Source organism: Mus caroli, unplaced genomic scaffold (assembly GCF_978045245.1).
Source record: "Mus caroli unplaced genomic scaffold, Mus_caroli_1 scaffold_7, whole genome shotgun sequence".
Classification (NCBI taxonomy): domain Eukaryota; kingdom Metazoa; phylum Chordata; class Mammalia; order Rodentia; family Muridae; genus Mus; species Mus caroli.
Genome location: NW_028227262.1, coordinates 10390965 through 10406686, shown reverse-complemented (window position 1 = coordinate 10406686; position 15722 = coordinate 10390965). Strand labels below are relative to the sequence as shown.

At 36.9% G+C, this 15722-nt stretch overlaps 1 non-coding gene across 1 annotated transcript; it reads right to left on the bottom strand.

Moving 5' to 3' along the window:
• Positions 1-299: 299 nt before the first annotated feature.
• LOC115031378 (small Cajal body-specific RNA 16) lies at positions 300-466 on the bottom strand. The gene has a single exon (XR_003837019.1).
• Between the last annotated feature and the right edge of the window lie 15256 nt (positions 467-15722).

Genomic DNA, 15722 nt, shown 5'->3' with positions numbered 1-15722 from the left:
TATCCCTTGAGAAGTCAAGGGTAGCATGGATTTGTAAGCAGAGATAACTATAAAAATTTTACATTTAGAAGTCTTTGCAGGAGTCCAAACTATACTTTCCATAAAAAAATACAGGATTTAATTGAAAAAAACCAATATAGGATGTAACATATTTGTCTGACAGAGTCTAGTGGCAAGAAATGGGTAACATAGGCATAAAGCAGTGCAAACATTTATCCTGAGGAAGCCTGCGAAATTCTTGACTCTCAAAGCTCAATCACGGGATTAGGCCTGGACAGAATAACAAATGTATTTTTTTTTCCTATTTTCAGTATCATACATGATCATCAAACAGCTGCTATAATGTTCACATCTCTTAGTTGTAAATTCTGATCCCAGGTAAGATGTTCCCCTGGAAATTTACTCTAGTTCAAATTTGGGGTTCGCTAAATGGGATGTATCCATCAAACCTCTCTCTTTGGGTCTTGGAGATCTATGGAAAAGTGGAGTTCAGAGTGGGTGGATGACTTCAAGGAAACACATCTCCAGTGACAACAGGGCTGCTGGTATATGACCTCATAAGTACTGTAGCATCAGTCAGAGGGCCTGCACAAGTTGAAGCCGGAGGGGGTGGGGGGTGTCCCAGCCCTAAAAAGAGGAAGTGGACATGGGAAAATCCTGCCTAAACAAAAAGCCATCTGCAATGGATACCTGCTGGCAAAGGACAAATTAGTTTCCTCCAGTAAAGTTTCATTAGGAGAATTAATTACATTTAAGTTCAGGGCCTCATGCCCTGGAGTAGTTGCCCACAAAAAATAAGCTGAATGATATTATTTTAGATTTATTTTTATAGCATATTGCTTTGTTTAGGTATGCATTTTTCTTACTGGTCATTGGCTTACATATTTAAGTTTTCTTTTTGGCAAAACTGAATGGTGAAGAGTTTTTCTAGGAGTCTCAGGGTAAAGAACGGTATTAGTTGGCACTCAGGCAAAACCCAATGAATCAATGAGTAATAATCTGAGTTCATGGACGAGCACAGGAAAATGTATATATTAACTACATTTCACGTAGCATTTATACATAGCACATATATTTATATATACAAATATATTTACACACATACATACTATATATATGTATATATATATATGTGTGTGTGTGTAATAAATGTATATAAGTTAAAGCTGATACATATATATATACATATATATATACACACACAAACATATGTATATATACACTAAAAAATCTTTTCCTTCTTTTTTATTATTAATCATTTTATTTGTTTACATTTCAAATGATATCCCCCATTCCTGGTTACTCCTCCACAAAATCCCCATCCAATCCTACCTCTCCCCCCTTCCCATTCCCTCTATGAGGGTTCTCCTCCACACAGTCATCCACTCCCACCTCACTCCTCTAGCATTCCCCTACGCTAGGACATCAAACCTCCACAGGACCAAAGCCCTCCCCTTCCGTTGATGTCAGATAAGGTCATTCTCTGCTACATATGTCACTGGAGCCATGGATCCCTCCATGCATACTCTTTGGTTGGTGGTTTAGTCCCTGGGAGCTCCGGGTATGGGGGTGGTTCCGGTTAGTTGATATTATTCTTCCTGTGGGGTTGCAATCCACTTCGGGTCCCTCAGTCCTTCCGCTAACTCTTCCATTGGGGTCCCTGAACTCAGTCCGGTGGTTGGTTGTGAGTATCTGCATCTGTATTGCTCAGGGCCTGGCAGAACCCCATCGGGGAACAGCCACACCAGGTTCCTGTCTTCTTGGCATCAGCAAGTATGAGAGTATGGTGTCTGCAGAAGGGATGGATCCCTAGGTGGGCAGTCTCTGCACGGCCTTTCCTTTAGTCTCTGTTCTGTTTTCCACCCTTGTCTTTCCTTTGGACAGGGACATTTCTGGGGTAAAAACTCTGAGATGGGTGGGTGGCCCCATCCCTCAACTGGGGCCCATTGCCTATCTACTGGAGGTGGCCTTTACAGGTTCTGCCTCCTCTTTGTTAGCTAGTTCTCTAAAGTAATCACTGTACGGTCCTGGGAGTCTCTTGTTTCCCTTGGAGGCTGATGAGATAACTTGCTGATTAAGAGTGCTTGTGCTTCCTAGAGACCCTTGGTCCTGAGAAGGCTCTATGCCCCAGTGTAGGGGAATGCCAGGACAGGGAAGTAGAAGTGGGAGGGTTGGTGAGCAGGGGGAGGGGGGAAATATGGGGGTTTCAGAGGGGAAACCAAGAAAGGGAATAATATTTAAAATATAAATAAAGAAAATATCTTTAAAAAAAGAGTGCTTACTCTTCTGGCTGAGGACGTGGCTTCAATTCCCAGAACCCCAACGACAGCCCATAGCCTTTGGATTCCAGTTTCAAGGGAGCTGATGCCCTCTTCTGGCCCTCACAGGCACTATGCACACAGAGTCATAAATATTCATAGAAACAAACACTAATACACATAAAAATAAAATAAATAAAAAATTCAAAGCATTTTAAAGTCAGTAGAAAGGGGCAGAAAAAGAAAATAAAATCTAAAGTTCTGGTATTGAAAACTACACAGTACATCCTCTCGAACAGATCATCTTACTGTGCTATGCAAGCCAACAATTTATTGTCGATTTTAAGAGTTTTGCAGATGTAAAGCTGAACTAAATCACAACAGTAACAATGCTCAAATGGTGATGGAATAAAACCCATGCCTGGCACTGATTTGAGAACCAAGTGTCTGCTTATAGTCAAGTGGAATTGGATTTTTTTTTCCTACTGTGTCTGTTCTCAGAGAAAAACACCGGGTGCCAGTGGAGCATGTATCATATATTCTGATACACAGCATTAAAACTTTTATTTTTGTAATTAAAATTCAAGTCGCTAAAAAGTGGATACAGTAGACAGTTGGCCAGCCTATTTGGCAGAAGCTGTATTTGAGGGGGAAAAAAAGATACAGAAATAATTTCTCTACATGACTGGTTTGGATCTCTCTTCACTAAGCCATTCTTGGTGCACAACGTGAAACTTTACCCCACATGCATCCTATTTGGAAACAGAAAAAGCTTTTTCTGTTGTGAAAGAGTACAATGAAAAATGCATAAATCAAGCTCAATTTGGATGACTTCAGTAATTTGCATTCATCTGTTTAAAGAGAGATGTCTTTGGAGACTCCTATTTTTACATAAAAATTACACTCAGCATCTCACGGGCTCTTTTGTTCACTAAAATTAGATTTGCTCACTTATACAATCCACAGGCCTCAATTTGTTCAGAGCAAAGTCACACATGCTATTTGTAGTATGCCCTTTACTCTAACTATCTTAAAAAATAATTATGATATGTTCTATAGTTTTCCTCTCACAGCATATTAGTATATAGTGATTCCTGAAGGATGTGCCTATGGCTAAAGGCCACCTCCCGTTTACAATCTCAGTCCTCCAAAATTTCCAAAAGAAGAAGTATCTTGTAATTGTTAGTGTATTCTGTACTTCAATATTAATGAGTACTTTAAAGGCCATCCAGGACACAATTCACTGAACTTGTGGAATAAGCAACTCCAGATCTGTGGCCTTGTTCTTCAGTGAAGTTCTGGTTCTAGACAGGCTGAATGAAATCGCAGATTCCTGTTTATCCTCGTGATAGTGCATGTGGATGTGCAACTATACCTTAAGTTGGCAAACTTTCAGGATGGGCATCAGAAAGGGAAGAAAGGTATGTCATAACAGAAAGGCAGCTAGAGTATCACAATACAATAATTAATGTAGAGAAGATAGTCACTTAATGGCGTGACTCATACAGTCTATTTCTACTGCTTCCATTAAAGTGTTGTACAAACCAACATGGCAAAAGACAATAGCTATAAAATCGATTTTAGTTGTATTTGACTTTGTCCCAGCAAGGTATACTATTGTGGGTATACCAGTTAGCTCTTTTTAACTGCCACTGTTAGACTGTGATAAGAGATAGTGACATTAGCAGTAAATCAACAGCAGTGGCCTCATAAGTATGTGATCCATGCAGTGAGAAAGAGCCATGTGCTAAGGAGATTTCTGCATTGGTTAATAGCTACTCTTGCTGTCATAGTATTCTTAATAAGGGAAGAACATGTGCTCCCTATTTTCTGATTGTGCTGTGTTCCACTAATGGCACAAAGCATCCTAAATACCAGCAACTGGTCCAGTAATTTCCATATGGTAATCGTTCAATCCATACGCACACATCTCTTTATCTTTTGTCTTCCTAACACAAAAGACAGATTTATACATGTTTTGCATAGTCAAGAGATTTGCTCATTTCATTTCTTCCACCTGGCTACAATCTTCAACACTCTCTTAGAGTTTATATTTTAGCAGTGCCCACATGTGAAACACAGCCTACATCTCTTTGGAACAAACAAGTGAAATCTTCAAGCAAGAGAATTGCACTGAGCTAGACTCCCATAGAGATTTAAGAAAGTTGTGATACTTAGCTACAATCTGCTGGGATCCGACCCAAGCTTTACAACACCTAATCACCCAACACCTACCCTGTACCATTTCTCAAGGCTATGAGCAATAATTCATCTCTGACTTTGAAATCTCATAAACAATTTTATGCAATCACTCAATTGTAAGTAATAGTGAAAACAATTCAGCCAGTTCAGCACACTGCTAAAATCAATATTAATATGTATGCATAAAGGCAAGCATTTGATGTCTAATTTGCTATAAAACTGTTGGTAATTTAAATTACACCAGTTGGTAATTATGATACTTACTTTATACACTTTAAATTTAAGTTAAATTTATTCAGATACATAAAGGTTTTAAATAACGTGAAAGTCTACATTTTAATTGAGAAACAAGTGTTCTTTCAAGAGCTGTGCCTACTGTATGGAATTTAGATTGTATCAAATATCTTTTTTTTCCAATATTTACTCCTTGGCTATACTAAAAATACTACAAATATTTGCTTCTTTTTTATGGTTTTAGAGCTTTATTGTAGAAAGGCGGGGGGGCGGGGGGCGGAGAAGGTAGAAAGAAGGAGAGAGGCTGGCCATGGCTACGTGGAGAGAAGTGGGGAAGAGAGAGAGAGAAGGAGAGCTAGATATAATAGTAAGAAAAGTGAGAGGTCAAAGAGCAAATCTTTGCTTCTTAACAGGGTATTTAGTATGAATATGTAGTCACACTTTTATGAAATAATGCAACTAGACACCAAAATTATATTATACTGTTCCTAAATTAAAGTTCTGTCATATCTCCTTCTTTTCTCATTTCTCTAGGTTTTTCTAATTATAAGGCTACCTTTTAGGAGAATGATTTGAATGGGGCCCATATATGAGGAAGCTCACATGGTAGTTCGCTTTCTGTTCCTGGCTTCTGTCTTCTAACAGAGTAGGGAAAGGTTTTGGTTCCCTAATTGGTTCTTGATTATGTCAATAAAGGAGGCAGAAGCCAATTACTATGCAAAAAGAAAAAGATGGGCCTTCTGGGTCCCAGGAGGAAGAAAAGGGATACAGAGAAAGTTATTCAGACCAGGCTTTGGAGCGAGTAGGAAGCTGGAGACATGTAGGTCTTGGGGCCCCTAGAGTTTGTAGCCTCCACCTGGAGCAGGGGTCAAGGAAGATGGAGGGTGCTAGTTGATAAGATTATACAAGGAAACTCTTCGCCCCAGCCATTGAGTTATCCGGCTGGTTTTAAATAATAAAACTTTTCAGTGTTTCCCATCCAAGGCACAAAGTAGGCAAGAAGAGAAAGATGGTAGCCAGAGCGGTTGTTGGAGGCTTGGTGAAGCTAGCCATGAGAGGCTGGATTGTAGCTCCCGGGAAAATAAGCAAGCTGGACGTTCACTGAGCCAATCTCAGAGCATGGGCCGAGCTCCAGGGAAGAAGGGAGTGTGGGCTGATGGGAACGTGATCTAGGAGCAAAGCTGAGAGCACGGCCCAGGGAAGGGGAAGCATGTTTTTTAAAATGACATGCAACATAGTAACCTACAGATCTACATATGGATTTTGGCAAATTGAAGGGCAATGTGTGAGACAGGGTGTGTAGTTCATCTGTGCTCATGAACCCATCCCTCCTAAATGTGTTACAGACAATTTTAATGGAGCTGCATACTTGGTTGTCTCTTGTGACTAAATTTTTTTCACTTAGTGTTGAAGTGTAAGGTCCCTTCATGAATTATGCGTTGTTTAGTCATTAATTTTTATTGTGTAGAAAGTTTTTAATTGTAACAGATAGCACACTTTGTTTATATGTTTAATCCTTGATGGACATATGGGATATTTTCAGTTTTGGCTTTAATAATAATGCTGTTATGAACTTTCCTGTTCAACTTTTTACATAGACATATGTTTAAGTTTTACTCGCCTGGTGCTTCATTAGGAATGTCTGACTTTAACCATTTCAGGAATAACTTTTTTAATTGGATATTTTATTTATTTACATTTCAAATGTTATTCCTTTCCCCATTTCCCCTCTACAAACCCCCTATCCCAAACCCCCTCTCTTGCTACTATAAGCATGCTTCACTCTCCACCCATCCACGCCCACTTCACTGCCCTGGCATTCCCCTACACTGAGGCATAACACCTACAAAGGAACAAGGGCCTCTCTGCCCATTGATGTCAGATAAGGCCATCCTCTGCTACATATGCAGCTGAAGCCATGGGTTCCCCCACCCCATGTGTCGTCTTTGATTGGTGGTTTAGTCCCTGGGAGCTTTGGGAGGTTAGGGATGTTGTCCTTTCTATGGGTTGCAAACCCCTTCAGCTCTTTCAGTCCTTCCTCTAACTTCTCCATTGGAGTCCCCTAAGCACATCTGTACTACCTTTTACTTTTACCAGTACTGGATGAGAGGCTCTGTTTCTCCACAACGATCTAAGTATACCTTAAGTATGTGCCAATCAATAAATAGTTTTGACGAGTAAATATCTTAACACTATGAGGATAAGAAGAAAAGATTTTCACCCCTATTTCAAAATTTCAGGGGAAAAAAAACCACCCAATTTCTTTTAGGTTTATTTGTACAGTCTTACTAGTTATTTGCATAACATGTAACCATTTCTCTTGAGACCTTACCTGCTTCGGCATATGAAGTAGTGTGACGTTCTAGTTTGGATACTCATGTGTCAAGAGGTATATAAAAATTTTCTGTATGGTTATTGGGTCCTAGAGAAATATTTTCTAAACACTTTGTCCATTTAATAGAATGTACTCTTTTGATTGACATGTGTCAGTTATTTACTTTGAATGCAAGTTTTTAATCTGATGCATTATTTGCATATATTTCCCCTAATTCACTGAGTATCTTACCTTCATAAAAAAAGTTTTGAACAAGTACTTGAATTTTGATGAAATCAAATAAAATTTTCTTTTATTCCTCTTGATATTTTTTGTGCCATATTGGAAAAAAATAGTTGTCTTATTGAAGAATCAGATGTTTATATCTATATTTTCTACCAGCATTAAACAATTTTAAATCTTTTAACAGACCATATGCAGATAAGTTGTGCATATATTATGATGTAGAGACCGCTTCCCTGGTATGGAATGTTGTTTTACTTAGGGTTTCTATTGTGGTTAGAAGATACTGAGACAAAAGCAACCGGGTAGAAAAGGATATATTGTGCTAAAGGCTTGTACTCCATCATCCAGGGAAGGTAGGGCGAGAACCTAATTTAGGAGCCTGAAGACAGGAACTGCGGCAAAGATAATGGAGCAAATATGCTCATTGGCTTGCTCTTTGTGGCTTGTTTAGTCTGCTTTCTTACATAGTAGTCCAGCTCAACCTGCCCGGGGATGGCACCACCCACACTGGGATGGGTCCTTCCATGTTAATCATCAATCAAGATATGCACTAAAGACTTGCATACAGGCAAATATCATAAAGGCTATTTATTAATTGAGATTTTTCTTTCCAAATGACCAAAGTTTGTATCAAGATGAAAATAACCACAACAATAACAACAAAACTAGTTGGTAGTTGTCAGCAGATATGCATAGATTTTTTACTTCAGAAATAAAAGCTAAAATCAAAAACAAAACTGATTATCTAGAGGGCAGTTTGGTCACAGATAAGTAATAGTGAAGCCAGAAATGTTAATCATGCAAGGTTGTCTCCTTGATTGAGGAAATGGACATTTGTTTTCTATCCAGAGGACTGGGTGTTGATGTTGTTAATAACCTAGTGACCTCTGTATATGTAAGATGAGGGTACCCTCTAATCCCCCAGATTATTTATTACAGACTCTCCCTCCTTACACCTTTAGTGTTAACTTTGTTTTTCAGTCAAGAGAATCCATCTTTATGGGAGATGTCACACGTTCTTTGCCTGCTGACCTCTATCCTATCTGGGTCAGAGACACCTAGGCCCTTAAGCTATAGAACCAACCTTCATGGTATAGGTCAAATGTACTTTTCAAAAGAGCCTTGATATAGCCACACCTTAAGCTTTGTTATACATATTGGATGAAGATAATTGTTACCATGATTTTTCCCGAAAAATGTACTGGACTTAAATATGTCTACAATAAACTGTTCCACTCTCTAAGTCAAGAAGTTTAAAGCAGCACCAGCTTACTGAGTCATGCTGAACTGAGTCTCTATCCTTTCTCATCAGGTCCATGTCTTTCATAGTTGTGATGCTTGTAGCTCCCCCTCCCTCTGAGATTATTTCCCACTTTGTGTTTCATAACATCTGTCCTGAAAATATTCTATGAAAGTTAAGGTTTATTCTTGGAATATAAATCATACATATAATTAATTTATATGTATAAGTGTTGTTAATATCACATTTTCTTGATGATAACAGTTCTGTCATGAAAATCATTAAGTGATTAATGCTTAAATTTCTATATGAATTGCTTGGAAAATGAGGCATTTTATGTTGTTATTATTTTAGTTTTTTATCTTAAGAGACTGAGGGAAAGGGAAGTGAAAATTAAATTTCAAGCAAATAGATATTAAGAAATATTAATAATTTTGGCTGGATTTAATGTCTTAATGGTGACTGCTATTAGATTCATAAAGAAGATTTAATGGGAAGCTTTCACATTTTTTTCTAAGACAAAGAGTAACCTAAACCAAAAAACACTTTGTATTTTATCTTTTTAAAGTCAATATTCCCTTGATACAAAAACCAGCCATATTATGTGAATACTGCAGAACAACAGGCTTACAAATATATAGATGTGAATACTCAATAAAATATCAGCAAATTTAATACATCAATATGTAAGAATTACTGAGGATAGAAATCAGAAATTCAAGCTTGCTTTAATCTAAACATCAGCTCATAAATTATACTCTATCATTAATAGAGGATAAATTCAACTGAATATATAAACAGAAGCAGAAAAAGAGGTACCAAAATGTAACATTCGATAATAATAAAGCAATCCTTTCATTAATGAAACATGGATAGAAGGTATATTAATTCTCTCCTCATTGCTATGACCAAATATTTGAAAATAAGCAACTTAACACAACAATGTTATTTCAGCTCATGGATTGAGGAAATATGGCAAAGAAGGGTAGGCTTTGACAGCAGGGAGATGAGTAATTTCCGTCTTGTATCTTTACTCAGGAATCAGAGAGGTGAATGTTTGTGCTCTAGTCACTTTATTTATTTTTTTTCAGTCAAATGTCATAGAAATGGGACAAGGCTACCCAAACTCATAGTGAGGTTTCCTTCCCCGGGTGTACGATCAGGTAGCACCTTTGTGGAGATTAGCATGGTTTGTCTCTTAGATGATCCTAAATCAAGTTGCGTCGACAATGAGGTTAACCACCTCAAGCATGTTCCTCCTTGACTTGATAGGCAACCCTATCTTTATATAGCAAATTTTATCTCTGAGCCCAGTACCACAATCACTTCATAAGCTAAATTATAATTATTTTGTCTTTTAACTTTATTTTAGTTCTATGTACGATTTTGTCTACTTGCATAGGTATGTACCAGGTGTGTGCTTAGTAGTGGATGAAGCCAGAAAACAACATCAGATCCCCTGAAACTGCAATTACAGTTGTGGGTCGTCATGTGCATGCTAAGAATCAAAACTGCTTCTTCAATAAAAACCACCAGTGCGCTTAACTGTGGAACCCTCTCTCCAGTTCTGATATATGTGTTTAAGGTCTCCAAAACCTAACTGCTCTAACATTGTCAAGAGCCCAAAATCTAGTCTTTTCTGATGCCAGAGGCAGTTGTTTAAATGCCACCCTCTGTGAAATAAAAACACAAATCACGTATACAATCACATAATTATTTCTTTTGCAAAAGGAACAAATGGAGGAATAGGAAATTAAAATGGAAACCAAGCAAACCTAATCTCAGCGTGGTGAACAAGTAACACTGCTGGTCTACTTTTGCGATTGAGAGCTCATAATGACATCACTGTTGCTCTATAGGCCAGGAATAACCCTACCTTTTAGCCTTATTGTCTATAGCATATATGGTCTCTCCATTGGCCCAGTTCACTCTGTACCCAAAATATCCTTCAGTAGTTGTTCCACAGTCCTGGGATCTCTACTGTCATGGAAGCTTCACCGTTTTATTCAAAGGCCACTAAAAGCCTCCTTGCAGAGATCCCAACCCTGCCATACATTCCATACCATCAGAGACCTATGAAACTTTGGTGCAAGCCTTCATAGTTCCATAGACCTTGTAATCATGGGTCTGAAGAACCAGCACCATGGAGATGATGCTGTCAAGCTCCACTCTAGTTAGATGCACCTTGGCCTCCTTCACCTACTCTATTACTTCATTCTGCCTTGGATATTGAACATGAAAAAGAAAAAAAAAAAAAAAACAGCACCATGGAGATGATGCTGTCAAGCTCCACTCTAGTTAGATGCTACTTGGCCTCCTTCACCTACTCTATTACTTCATTCTGCCTTGGATATTGAACATGAAAAAGAAAAAAAAAAAAAACAGGAACCAAGTCATAGGGAATTTTGAGGGGTTTTTTTTGTTCATTTTTTTCCTAACAGGGAGGCTTTTCCACACCTTCCAAGATTCAGTGTGTTCCTTTCAAGTGAACTTAACAGTCCTTAAAATTTTAAACTTTGCTGAGATGCACTTTATCATCAAAGCATGCTTCTATTCTACTCAGAGATGTTTACTTTTAATAATGTTGAACTTTTTAAAAATATATATATAGCTATTTTTCTCTGTATCTGACTTGTCTAGCAAGGTTTTTGTCAGGTCCTTCTTAACAAATTCCACACTCTTCAGTACTTTTCTTCTCTGTTGATCTGGCTAGAAGAAGTGAGTGACAACTGTGCCACTTTTAAAGATTTAGCAGCTTAAATCTACGTTACCAACCTGTGCCTGATGCTTTTGATTCATTCTCATTCACATTAACAGGATGTTAAAATCAACCAGATAATGTGTTTAATTGTTGTCAGAATGTATCACTGTGTTCTTTGGTCCAATTCCTGATACAGTACATTTTCTACTCCAAATTTGTGTTTGCCTGGTTTATAATTTATTCCTTCCTATTGATATTCTGATCATTGGAAGTGAATCACTCACCAAGCTATTATTTCTGCATTCTGGGTCTACTCTATCCTGAAGTTTCAAATCCTTATGCTTTCCTTCCACACAATCCCCAAAACCAACAAAAATCTGTGTAAAGTGTTCCCAGAAATGGTCCCACTCAATACCACTTTCCTCTATTTGATAGTTCAGTTTTAGTTGCTATGAGAAAATACCCTCACAACGATAATGTTCCAAGGCAAAAAGAAAAACAAACAAACAACAACAAAAAAAAAAAACCAGTGCATGATTAATCTCTTGTGTTCTTGTGCTCAAGTCAATTTCTGTACTCCCGAAGCATACAAAAATGCTGTCTTGTAAATGGTCCTGACTACCATGTACTGTGTTTTCCCCATATCAATAAAAATAATCAAGATCATACTCCAGAGGCATGTCCAGTGGCCATTCTAATCTATAATCACTATTCAAATTAGTATGGGAGACCTAATAAATGATACAGCTGTCAAACTGTTGGGTTGTTTCACCAGTGACTACGTACTAACTTCTGTTTATGTTAGTATCAACAGTTAGGCATGGTTTGCCTTGCTTGGTTTTTTCGTTTATGTGTGAATGTTACTTTCTGCTTTCCTTCTAAAAGTAGTAACACATAACAAGTCTGGAAAGTCGAGGTGGTCCTTTCTCCAGGCCTTATTTTTGTCATTTGTTTGGTTAGTTCGGTTTAGTGCTTTCCTTATTTCTACAGTGCATGACTTCATTGAACTGTTTTCATTCACATTTATACCCTTCTTCATGGTGAAACCGCATAGAATTCATCCTTTGTTCCACAACCTATTACTCTATTACTATAGCATCTTTTGTGTTATCTCTTTCTTTCATCACTCTTAAGCGACCTACAAAGGCTAGCATTGCATCCAGGGTTTTTTTTTTTTTCCTTAACTAGTGGAGTCCACTTTTAATGTGCCTCTGAAGTCCCTTTAAACTAAAGAAAGCATGTAGTATTGAAAACAGAAATAAAAATGGTACCCATATTAATCTATGATATTTCTTCTAATGTCCTCTTTGAGAAGATGCCTTTAGATTCCAACAGTATTTTTTCTTTTAGTGAAGGATTATATATTTTGGAATTTGTAAGAAGTTATTTAGAAACATTTCATTCAGTCATTGATTTATTCCACACACTCTACCTTTTGTCTCAGAAATAAGTTGTGACTAGTAAACAGTGTTAGTTGTATTTTATGATTCATAATTTGAGATTAAGAAAGTAGTTCCAACAGTTACAGATTTAATGAAAATCATGAGAATTTTTCTTAACCTACTTTTGAAGTCACTGTGCAACTCAGAATTGGTGACTTACATTATGAAAATCCCAAGCATCACACACATTATCCCCAAGCATTTTATCATTTTGTAGTGTTGTATAAAAGAAGTTCCAAATTCCAAAACTATACCTGATTGAATCAGTTAAACATTTTTTATAGTTGTTACACATATTTTTTCAATCTGTTGTTCATCTACTAATGTATATATTTAAGTGATTCTGGGGTTTTTTTAATTAGGTATTTTCTTCATTTACATTTCCAGTGCTATCCCAAAAGTCCCCCATATCTTCCCCCTCACTTCCCTACCCACCCACTCCCACTTCTTGGCCCTGGAATTCCCCTGTACTGAGCCATATAAAGTTTGCACGACCAAAGGGCTTTTCTTTCCACTGATGACTGACTAGGCCATCTTCTGAATTGAAGACCCAGAAATGAACCCACACACCTATGGTCACTTGATCTTGGACAAGGGAGCTAAAACCATCCAGTGGAAAAAAGACAGCATTTTCAACAAATGGTGCTGGCACAACTGGCAGTTAACATGTAGAAGAATGTGAATCGATCCATTCCTATCTCCTTGTACTAAGGTCAAATCTAAGTGGATCAAGGAACTCCACATAAAACCAGAGACAGTGAAACTTATAGTGGGGAAAAGCCTCGAAGATATGGGCATCCAGGTTTTAAGTCCCACAAATTTCACATGGCAACTGTTCTCAACAATATATCAAAGCTAAATGTTTCTATGGACCAATTAAATTAAATATGAGCCTCTTTGCAGGGTTAGTACATGAGAGAGAAAGGTTTACTTTGACTTGAAGATGAATTTATAACCCATCCTTCCCTGATTCTCTCCAGAAATCTAGTTTACATATAATTCATGACTTCAACTGATCATATGAGGTTCTTAATGTATGAATCAAAAATACTTCTTTTAACAATAGCCACTGGCTTATCCTCATAATATATTTCAAATAAACTCAGTTTTCTTGAAGAGATCTGTGAAATGTCCAACTCTTATGGACTCTATCTCTGGGAAAGGTTTCTTAATCACTGCCCTAGACCTGGTAAAGAACCAAATCTCTTGCATGAATCCTCGAGGGATGGGCAGGGTGCTCATCAGAGACCATTGTTTGGTTTCCTGAACTGACTCTATTATAGGAGAATCTCTGTATATTGAGAGAGATTATCCAAAAGTGGCCTGTACCAGAATAGCTTTGCCTTCTATGCTTGAACATTTGATTTTTTTTTAAATTAAATGTTTATCATGTCTGAAATGTGTGTGTATGTTTTTAGTGGTATATACTCCTTAGTGCAGATGTTTATTAAGATAATAAACATGATTCATCACACATCTGAATATATCCATGGAAAAATTAAAAGGTAGGGGGTCAATACACAGACCTTACAACTAATAAGCATCCATTGCAGCCTGCAGGCTGAATTCTTTTTCAATAAAGAATGTTCGAACAACTTTCCCTCACTGTAGGCTGTTGTTCTCCATTCCAGGATTAATTAAAACATGTTCCAATAAAAACCTCCAGTGTGAACACACAGAACTAGACCCTGTTCTGGATGCTGTTCCTTCTTGTGTGACAAGTCACACTTCCCTGCAGTGAGTTCATTTTGCTCACATTTTTAGAACTATTAAGCTAGGATAATTATGAAACAATCTAAACAATGTTCAATAGCCCGTGCAGATGTCTGACAGGGCATGTTGTCTCTTAATTAGGAATTTCAGTGCCTAATGCTCATGTATTAACTGAAATAATTAGCTAGATGTTTCACATTTCTTTCACTTTTATTGACATTGAAACTAGAGGAGCTAAAATGATATGTCTTTAAAAATGCATGCATAAACACATATATTCACACTTACCCATATCACAGACTTATACTACATACATAACTATAAATATACATATACATATGCATATACTTATGCATGCACATATACATACTTGTATATGCATATAGTAATACATACATATAAACACACATACTCATATGTATATACATACATATACACATGTACATAATCTTACTTAAAACTCTATATACATATACACATACATATTTACACAAACCAAATATAAACACACATGCATATAAATATATACACACACAACCAAATATAAGATGTTGTAAGAATTTAGAACAAATTATTTAAATTATTTTGTTGTGCCTTTTTTTTTAACCTGACACCTAATTTAATATATTCTGATAAATCACCTTCTATTACATGTTTATCATTTTACTTACATGGAAAGAGTTCTCTCTAATTACATAAAGTACCTTTGCGTTCATGTAAGAGGTATGTCTAATATTGCAGAAACATATTCAGCATTTGTCTTTAAAACATTTGATACAGTAATGTTGATTTACGTCCATTAATGCATGATCTACTTTTAAACATAACAAATTGCTATCTATTAGAAACGCGCACACACACACACACACACACACACACAAAATGCCCTATTTCCATAAACATTTCCATAGAGATCATGATGTGAAAATCTCTGCAGACCTCTTAGGAAAATTAGACAATATTGAGTTGAAGTGGATATGGGTGATATTGTTTTTGCTTAGTATTTTGAGAAGAGGATAACTGTTGCTGCTTAATAACACCGAATAAAAGGTTTTTACATAGGTAGATATAATCCTTTGTTTTACAATATATTTTCCTTGTTTCACTGATGCACTTTGTCAAAATGATTTTATGCATGAAACATAAAAGATACTGTTTGGAGATTGGCTGCTGTGCCTTCTATCATATGTAAAATCAAGTTAATGCTGGTTATATATACAGAAAACTTCTAAATGGGTTCAAGAACTTAAGAAACATAAGCTTGAGAAAAATATAATTGGCAATCAGTTTGGTTCAATATTTTCAAGAAAAATAACAATATTTTTACATCAAAGATTTTAAGATGGAGATATCTCAAATGTCAAACAATTGA